This window comes from Callospermophilus lateralis, chromosome 12 (assembly GCF_048772815.1).
Source record: "Callospermophilus lateralis isolate mCalLat2 chromosome 12, mCalLat2.hap1, whole genome shotgun sequence".
Classification (NCBI taxonomy): domain Eukaryota; kingdom Metazoa; phylum Chordata; class Mammalia; order Rodentia; family Sciuridae; genus Callospermophilus; species Callospermophilus lateralis.
In genome coordinates, this window is record NC_135316.1 from 76657376 (window position 1) to 76666270 (window position 8895).

Here is an 8895-nt window from a genome sequence, read left to right on the forward strand (position 1 = left end):
AATATAGAATCATGTCATCAGCAAATAATGACAGTTCGTGTTCTTCTTTTCCTATTTGTATCCCTTTAATTTCCTTCTTCTGTCTAATTGCTTTGGCTAGAGTTTCAAGGACAATATTGAATAGAAGTGTGAAAGAGGGTATCCCTGTCTTTCTCCAGTTTTTAGAGGGAATTCTTTCAATTTTTCTCCATTTAAAATGATGTTGGCCTTGGTTTTAGCATAGATGGTTTTTACAATGTTGAGGTATGTTCCTACTATCCCTAGTTTTTCTAGTGTTCTGAACTGAATGGATGCTGTATTTTGTCAAATGCATTTTCTGCATCTATTGAGATAATTATGTAATTCTTGTCTTTAAATCTATTGATGTAATGGATTATGTTTATTGATTTCCATATACAGAACCAACCTTTCATTCCTGGATGAACCCCACTTGATCATGGTTCACTACCTTTTTAATATGTATTTTGTATGTGATTTGCCAATATTTTATTAAGAAATTTTGCATCTATGTTCATCAGGGATATTGGTCTGAAGTTTTCTTTCCTTGATGTATAACAGGGTAATACTAACTTCATAGAATGAGTTTGGAAGGGTTCCCTCCTTTTTTAAAATGAAATAATTGGTTATTCCTTGAATAGTTATTCTTTTTGTATTTTTTTATTTGTTCTAGTCAGTTATACATGACAGCAGAATGCTTTTCAATTCATTGTACACAAATGGAGCACAATTTTTCACTTCTCTGGTTGTACTTAAAGTAGGGTCACATCATTTATGCAATCATACATGTACCTAGGGTAATGATGTCTGTCTCCTTCCACCATCTTTCCTACCCCCATACTCCTTCCTCTTCCTTCCTTCCCCTTTGCCCAATTCAAAGTTCCTCAATTCCTCCCATGGCTTCCCATTATGGATTAGCATCCACTTATAGAAAACATTCTGCATTTGGTTTTTTAGGATTATTTTTTAGGCTTATTTTGCTTAGTATTATATTCTCCAACTCCATCCCCATTTACCTGCAAATGCCATGATTTTATTCTCTTTTAATGCTGTGTAATATTCCATTGTGTATATATGCCTCAGTATCTTCTTCATTCATTCATCTATTGAGGGGCAGCTAGGTTGGTTCCACTGTTTGGCTATTGTGAATTGAGCTGCTATAAACATGGATATGGCTGTGTCCCTGTAGTGTGCTATTTTTAAGTCCTTTGGGTATAGACCAAGGAGTGGGATAGCTGGGTCAAATGGTGGTTCCATTCCAAGTTTTCTAAGGAATCTCCATACTGCTTTCCAGAGTGGTTGCACCAATTTGAAATTCACCAGTTATGTATGATTGTGCCTTTTCTCCACATCCTCACCAACACTTATTGTTTTGTTTGTATTCTTAATAGCTGCCATTCTGACAGGAGTGAGATGAAATCTTAGAGTAATTTTGATTTGCATTTCTCTAATTACTAGAGATGTTGAATACTTTTTCATATATTTATTGGTTGATTGTATATCTTTTTCTGAGAAATGTCTATTTATTTCCTTAGCCCACCTATTGATTGGGATTTTTGTTTTGTTTTGGTGTTAATTTTTTTGAGTTCTGTATATATCCTGGAGATTAGTGCTCCATCAGATGTGCATGTGGTAAAAATTTGTTCCCTTTCTGTAGGCTCTCTCTTCACCTCATAGATTGTTTCCTTTGCTGATAAAAAACTTTTTAGTTTGGATCCATACTGTTTATTGATCCTTGATTTTATTTCTTGCACTTAGGACTCTTCTTATTCTTTGAAGTTCTGCTGAGAATCTGTCTGATCCTGGGCTTTTCTTTCTTGGTAGGCTTTTGATGGCATCTTCAATTTCATCACTTGAAATTGATCTGTTTAAAAATCTTATGTCCTACCTATTCAATTTGGATAGGTCGTATGTCTACAAATTTGTTGATGTGCAGATTTTCTATTTTATTGGAGTATAAATTTTCAAAATATTCCTGATTATTGCCTGTATTTTAGCATTATGTGTTGTGATATTTCCTTTTTCATCATGAATTTTATAATTTGAGTTTTCTCTCTTTCTCTTCATTAGTGTCACTAAGGGCTTACAATTTTATTTATTTTTTCAAAGAACCAACTTTTGTCAATTCTTTTAATTGTTTCTTTTGTTTCAATTTCATTGATTTCAACTCTGATTTTAATTATTTCCTGTCTTTAGTTATTTCCTGCTTTTGGTGTTGATTTCTTCTTCTTTTTCTAGGACTTTGATATGTAATGTTAGGTCATTTATTCATTGACTTTCTATTCTTTTAATGAATAAGATCAAGGCAATAAACTTTTCTCTTTGCACTGCATTCATAGTATCCAAGAGATTTTGATGTGTCATATCACTATTCTTATTTACCTCTAAGTAAAGGACGTTTCACACTGCTTAAGGGAATTATACATCAACAATAAATATTTATGCCCCAATGGAGCATCTATGCACATCAAACAAACCTTCTCAATTTCAAGAATCAAACTGATTATAACCTGATAATACTGGGCAACTTTAACATACCTCTCTCACCACTGGATAGATCCTCCAAAAAAGAGAAAGAAAGAAAGAAAGAAGCTATAGAACTAAAAAATACAATTAATATTTAGACTTAACATATATTTCATCCTTCAATGACTGAACACACTGTCTTCTCAGCAGCACATGGATCCTTTTCTAAAATAGACTGTATCTTAGGCCACAAAGCAACTCTGAGCAAGTACAAAAAGAGACAATACTTTACATCCTATCAGATCACAATAGAACGAAATTAGAAATAAGTGATAAAATAAAAAATAGAAGCTACTCTAATACCTGGAGACTAAATAATGTGCTATTGAATGACCAATGGTTAGCAGAAGAAATCAGGGATGAAATTTAAAAAACACTTAGAATCATAAGGTTTTAATTTATAATTTCAGATGTAAATATTAAAAGAAAGAGTTAAATGGATTAAAGGAAGTTTCTGCTGGGGAAAAGATTGGGAAATATTCCTCTGGGGAATAGTTTGGGAACTGGAAGACGGGACCACAGTTCTATTAGAAGTCTTGTAGTTCTATTAGAAGTCTTGTAATCTTTTAAAGATATGTACAGGAATTAATTTAACAACAATGATTTATTTAAAATAAAATGATATTTTTATACATGGGTGTTCATACATTGTGCCTGTCCCAGGGTAAATGTTATGTAGTTGATGGTTATATGTCGTGTTTGTGGTGACGTGTAGATAACAAAGGAGAGACAGTGTCTGAAGCTTCTCTGGAATTTCTATAGGAGATACTTGCAAACATTATTCTGTTTGAAAGTAGATGTAGTGGGTTGACACATCCGAAAAAGATGTGTCTGAATCCTAACCCTCAGTACCTGTGAATGTGACCTTATTTGGAAATAAGGTCTTTGCACATATAATTCAATTAAGGATCTCATATGAGATCATCCAGGTTTTAGCATGCACCTGAAATCTTACGGCACAAGTACTTGCAAGGGACAGAAAAGGAGAAGAAGAGACATAACAACCGAGGTCATGGGAGGAAAGAGGCAGAGATTAGAGTGATGCATTGCTAAGTCAACAAATGCCAAGGATTGTTGGTAGTCACCAGTGAGGTAAGGCATGGAACTGATTCTTCCAGAGCCTTCAGATGGAACCAGCTCTGCTGACACCTTGATTTCGGACTTCTGCATTTTGGAACTCAGAGAGAAAATGAAAAGATTTTTGTTGTTTTAAGCCACCCAGTTAATAATACTTTGTTATGGCAACCCTGAAAACTAACTCAGCGGGGTTAGATGAACCTTGCAGCTTCATCAGCGAAGCAGGTATCTTATTCTTCAGATTGTATATTTATTTGGAAGCTTTGATGTGGGAAGTTGATGGAGATTTTAGGGGTGACTTAAACCTTCATAAATTATGCCTTGACATTGCAGCTGGCTAGATCCCAAACTGGATTAGTCCAGGGGAATATGTGGGTTTTATATCTCACGTGCATAAGCTTATTACACAATATATTTTAGGGGCAGTAACAGCTGTACCACTGTATAGTAAAGGACTTGAGTGTTTCCCTAGTTTATCAAAGAGGCAGATAGGAAGCCCAGTAGGTTTCTGAGTCCACCATTTCAATGAAGCTTAAGGAGATTGGCTGCAGTGAGACATCACTCATTGATATCTCACTTCTCCATTTTAGGACTGATACTGATACTTGAAATCAGATGAGTGATCTCTTTTTCCACTTCACTCTTTGCTTTTAAAATTTCTCTTTTCTGAGTTTCATTTGTCTTAGCCGTCCTGGAAGTACATTTTAATGACTCAGAGAAAAGTCATCAAATCTATACCAACGGGCTGTGGGGGAGGAATGAAAGAAGAAGGGGGAAGAAAAGATAAATTAAGATTTTAAAAATAGCACTTGGTAAATTACTTAAATTTTGTTGTTTTTTAAATATAGAAATTAATTGTTCTGGTAAGTATCAAATTATGCTTTCATGCCATCTCTGACCTAATGAAGGGCATGTCCATCTCTTCAAAACGCGACTGCAGGAGAATTTTCTGTTTCCCCTTTGATACTTTTATCCCCTCCACAGTAAATAATGGACCATATTACTCTTTTTTTTTTTCAGAGTAGAAAATTTTATTGTAATTTTCAAAAGAATGCAGTAAATTCAATCTATAATGATTAACATCAGGCATGCATCTTTACCTGAAACTGCTATTAGTTTCTGACAGGGCTAAATGTTATAATTTATTTAGGCACTACCTATGAATTTTTTTAACCCTGATATACAGTGTAAGTTTACTTCTTCCTGTGGCTGTCTAGTAATGAGAATCATGTTTACTGGCCAGATTCCTTTATAACTAAAGGTTTCTAGAGTCTCAGGCTGCCTGTACTACCTTGAGACCATATTTTACACTCAGTAATATGCATCTAATGCTTTTCTGTCAATTATTTTTACAAGATTAACAATAAAAAACAGAACCAAATACACATATGACCCTCAAACCCCACACAAAACAATGGGTCTTTGTTTATTCTCAGATGACACAGTGTCCCACAAGTGACAAAAGGCGGGGGAGCCAATGCCCCATGGTCAATTCTTCAACCATCCCATCAACAGCCTTTCCTCTCTTGAACTACCTTCTTTTTTCCAAAAAGGTAATGCTGAGATCAGCCAGAAGAGCTTTCTGAGAAGACTGGCTTGGATTTCTGGGTCTGTTCCAGTCAATTCAAGATGAATTGGCTCAAATCAAGGAAGGGTTCAACACAATTCTCAAAACAGGCCTCCGACCGACAGTCCAACTTTGGCCCGGGCTGGTCCATGCATTTCTCCCAACAAAGTCCAGTCATCTGGTGCACCAGCTGCTGGAAGTGCTGCTTCTGCGTTTCCACCTCAATGAACTGCTACAACTTTGGGTCCACTGTGTTCAAACTGGCCACTGAGGAAGAAGCAAAGGAATCATCCTGGTGTGACCACACTTGTGACAGAACTCTGCGGCAACTCCAATGATAAGTAAACTTTAATCACTGAATATAAAAATTATTGACATCAGAATAATACCCACCTAATTAATATACTCATTAATAAATTATTATTTTATTTCTTTTTGAGACTAAACCTATACTGACCTTGAACTCCTGGGTTCCAGTGATCTCCCTGCTACAATGCTCAACTAAAAAGGTCTCTCTCTTTTTTTTTTTTTTGGTGCTGGGGATTAAACCCAGGTACTCATGTAGGCTAAGTAAACACTCTCACTGAGCTGTACTCCCAGACCCATGACTAAGTATTCTGAAAACAAGATAGGTTTAGATGCGACAGCTTGATTGAAGTAAAAGTGACTACAGTAAGATATTTTAGGTGAACAGTCAAGGTTTCTATGAAGATGATATTGGAGGAGATAACTGAGCTGGGTCAAGTGGAGGAAGGGGCTGTGTATAGTACTGCAGGAAGAATATCCCAAGTAAAGAAAGCAGTTGCTGAGGCTCTCAGTAGAACAGCATCAGGCATGATAAAAGGAACCTCAAGAAATAAAGTGCGCTAGTGAGGTGTGAATGAGGCAAGAGCAGTGGGAGATGGGGTGAGTTCAATGGACAAGACCTTTATTATGTAGGATCTTGCAGAGCAGGTGAAGCATTTGCTTTATTTTTCCTAAACGACAAGGGAAGTCACCACAACACTGCTGTTACGCATACCGTTGGAGGGAAGATCAGCAGCACGATATCTTAGTCCATTTGGGTTGCTATGACAAAATACCACAGATTGGGTCATTTATAAAAATAGAAACTTGTTGCTCACAGTTCTGGAGTCTGGGAAGTCCAAGAACAAGGCACTGGTAGTTCTGTGTCTGGTGAGGGCTGCTCCCTGTTTCCAAGATGGAGCCTTTGTTGCTGCATGCTCCAGTGGGACAAATGCTGTGCTCTCACATGGCAGAATAGGTGGAAGGGCACAAAGGGCATGGATCATATTACTCTTACTTCCTAAAACCATTCACTGGATACACCTAAGATGAAAACTAGCATGCTGCATATGGCCTGCTAGGCTTTTCAAAATCTGACTCCCGTCATCCTCATCTCCTAACACCATTCCCTTCAAATATTGCACTTCAACCAAAAGACCTTCTTTTAGGTCCTTAAATAAGAATTTTCCTCCTCAGGGGCTTTGTACATGCTATTCCTTTTAACTACCATGTTCTTTTCTCTCTTTAGAAATGATAGTTACATTTCATTTGCTTTGTATGTAGGTTAACTCTAAAAATTAAAGCCAATAAATAACACCTAAGAAATAATTTAGTGCATTTGAGTCATTATAAAAATAAGTGGTAGCTAGGCACAATGTTGCATGCCTGTGATCCCAGGTACTTGGGAGGCTGAGGCAGGAGGATCACAAGTTCAAGGCCTGCATAGGCAACTTAGCAAGACTCTGTATGAAAAAAAAAGAAAGAAAGAAAAGAAAGGGCTGAAGATATAAACCAGTGGTAGAGTGCCTACCAGGTTTAACCCTCAGTACTTAAAAAGAACAAAATGTAAGCCTGGACCCATTTAAAAAAAAAAATTCACTCGTAGGTAATTACCCAAGAGAAATAAACCCATATGTTCACAAAAATCTTGCACTTAAATATTTATGGGGCTTTATTCATAATAGCCCAAGCTGGAAACAACCCAAATTCTATGAACAGAAAAATGGATAAACAAATTGTACTATATTTACACAAGGGACTATTGCTCAAGAGTAAAAACAATTGAACATTAATACACACAACAACTCAACAACTTGAACTTCCTGATCATTATATTGAACAAAAGAAGCCAGACACAGAAGAACACAAATCGTATGATTTTGTTTCTATAAAGATCAAGGGCAGGCTGCTTGGGGCAGTGATGCATATTTGTAGTCCCAGTGGCTCAGGAGTCTGAGGCAGGAGGATCTCAAGTTCAAAGCCAGCCTCAGCAACTTAGTGAGACACTAAGTGAGAGTCTGTCTCTAAATAAAATACATTAAGAGGGCTGGCTATGTGGATCAGTGGTTAAACACCCCTGGGTTCATTTCCCCATACATACATATATATTTATATTTCAAGGGCAAGCAAAACCCATCTATAGTGATAGAAGTCAGAATGTCTATTACCTCTGGGTATGTGTGTGGGGTGGTCATTGGCTTGAAAAGGTACAAGGGAGCTTCTTCACAAGGAAACTTCTTCCAGGGGTAATGAAAACACCCTGTATCTCGCTTTGGGTAATGGTTACCAAGATGTATACATTTGTAAAAACTTATTTATTAGAGTCTGTAAACAAGTCTGGCGTTGGTCACCCCCGGGACTGCGGCACTTATTAAACTGTACCATTGAAGATCTGTGCATTTTATGGTGTACTAAATACATCTCAATAAAAGAATAATAAAATCTTTTGTTTTGTAACTTGAATACTCAAAAGAGACCCTTTGAAGAACCATGTCCAGGAAATCATTTGATTTTTCTCCTAGCTTCCTTCACTTCTTCTGGATGTCTGGATGTTAATAGCCTGAGAGCTTACCTCACACGCCTCCCTCCAGGTCCGCAGACTCTTACGTTACGTGTTGTTTTATGATCCCACATTTCTCATTCCCAAGCCTACATCAGATTAGAAATAGCTGAAACGTACTCAGACAGGCACATTGGTAATAGCGAGTGGGCGGATACCCTGACGGTGAAGTATGATCTAAGAATTCAAAAAGGTGTGGCGTGGAATTATTGAGACAAAATAAAATGAGGCTATGTGTTTCCCTAGCCATAGGGTATCACATTTTAAGATAGTATCCTTTCAGAAATGTTAAATTTTATAAAGTATGCTCTGTTTTATGTGCAAGGAAGGACAAATACATGAAAATTTCATAGAGCAGGAAGGGAGGAGGAGGTGCCAGGGGAGTGATATTGGCCAAATTATATTGTGATATTGTGTGCATGTACAAATACGTAACAACATCCCATCCTACATGCCATTATAATGCACTAACAAAAAGTCAGGGGAAAAAAGAATATTCCATAGAGAATAGGTTAAATAATATTTTTGTTTGGTGCTCAAAGGGATAAAACTTCAGCTATCTGGACTGAATAGGCAGAGATTAAAGCCACTCTATAGTAGAAGTTGGCAGCAGAAGAAATACAAATGGTCAACAAATACCTGAAAAAAAATGTTCAACTTTTCTATCAAGTAGAGAAATACAAATTAAAACTACACTGAGGTTTCATCTTACTCCAGTCAGAATGGCAGCTATTAAGATCACAAACAGGGGCTGGGGTTGTGGCTCAGTGGTAGAGCGCTTGCCTAGCATGTGTGAGGCACTGGGTTTGATCCTCAGCACCACATAACAAATAAAGATATTGTGTCCACCCAAAACTAAAAAAATAAATATTAAAAAAGAATA

At 36.8% G+C, this 8895-nt stretch overlaps 1 pseudogene; it reads right to left on the reverse strand.

Moving 5' to 3' along the window:
- Positions 1-5165: 5165 nt before the first annotated feature.
- LOC143411457 (mitochondrial import inner membrane translocase subunit Tim8 A pseudogene) lies at positions 5166-8086 on the reverse strand (annotated as a pseudogene).
- Between the last annotated feature and the right edge of the window lie 809 nt (positions 8087-8895).